Source organism: Dunckerocampus dactyliophorus, chromosome 14, assembly GCF_027744805.1.
Source record: "Dunckerocampus dactyliophorus isolate RoL2022-P2 chromosome 14, RoL_Ddac_1.1, whole genome shotgun sequence".
In the NCBI taxonomy this organism is placed as follows: domain Eukaryota; kingdom Metazoa; phylum Chordata; class Actinopteri; order Syngnathiformes; family Syngnathidae; genus Dunckerocampus; species Dunckerocampus dactyliophorus.
Window position 1 is genome coordinate 29,789,144 of NC_072832.1, and position 1,128 is coordinate 29,790,271.

General features: G+C 68.9%; 1 pseudogene; it reads right to left on the reverse strand.

Annotated features, from left to right (window-relative positions):
- Positions 1 to 479: 479 nt before the first annotated feature.
- Positions 480 to 619, reverse strand: LOC129194461 (5.8S ribosomal RNA; annotated as a pseudogene).
- Positions 620 to 1,128: the final 509 nt, after the last annotated feature.

The following is a 1,128-nucleotide window of genomic DNA, read 5'->3' on the forward strand; positions in this document are numbered from 1 at the left end:
GGCTGCTCAGAGACACGGCGGTCCACCGGCAGCCGCGCCGGCTGACGCGCGGGGCCCGGCGAGGCGGCCTCCACCCCGGGAAGGGGAGAGGGTACGGAGAGGAGCGGGAGCTCGATAGACGGCGAGGAGGTGGGAACGGAGCGAGGGAGGTGGGAGGGGACGGCACCGCGCCGCCAAACCCCGAAACCTCGGAGGTACGCCCAGCGAAACCGGATGAAGAGGCACCGGGGAGAGCCGTGACAGGGTCGCGGGACGGAGGCAGCCGGAACCGCACGCCGCGCTGCCGCTTCGGACGACGGGCCTCGAAACCCGTTGGTTTTCCTCTCTTCAGCCAGCTGCTTTTCGGTCTGCACTAAAGGGGACGAAGGCCCGCGGAGGGCCTGCGACACCCCAGCCGCGGGAGCGTAGGCCGAGCGGCCCCCCACCCGGTGAGGGGGAAGGGGGGCCTGCCTCGTCCGTACTCCCAATTGATTGCCAAGCAACGCTCAGACAGGGAGGGACCCGGGGCCGCAAGGTGCGTGCGTGTCGATGATCAATGTGTCCTGCAATTCACATTAGTTCTCGCAGCTAGCTGCGTTCTTCATCGACGCACGAGCCGAGTGATCCACCGCTAAGAGTTGTCAGAGGGGTTTGGTGGGCTTGCCACACGAGTGAGTTGGGGGAAGGCGCGCCCTCCTTCCCAGGCAGCAGAGGGCGGCTGGCTTCACCTCAAAAGCCAAGATCATGACAAGGGGAGGGTGAAGGTGCCGCCTCGGGGGTCGGGTGGGACGAGGGCGCTCCGGCCGGCGCCGGAGACATTGAACTCGAGTCGAGTACCCCCGCGGTCCTCCCTTCCCCCGCCCCGCCGGGGTGGTGGCGTGGCTCGCCGTGGCTCGCAGAGGCCGCGGCGCCCGTCGGAGCAGAGCCTGCGGGGGGGCCACCTCCGCCGTATGCGGGCGGGCCGGAGCCCGCCGTGCGGCCGCGCACCTCCTTCCAACAGCTGGAATTTGGTGTCCGGGGACAACAAGGTCACGGGCGGAGACATTAAACTCCCCTCCTCCCTCCGGAGGAGGAAGGTGAGTTGAGTACCCGCGACCCCCCCGCCGGGTGGCGGGGTAAAGGTTATGGTTCCGTAAGGCGCGACGCAGG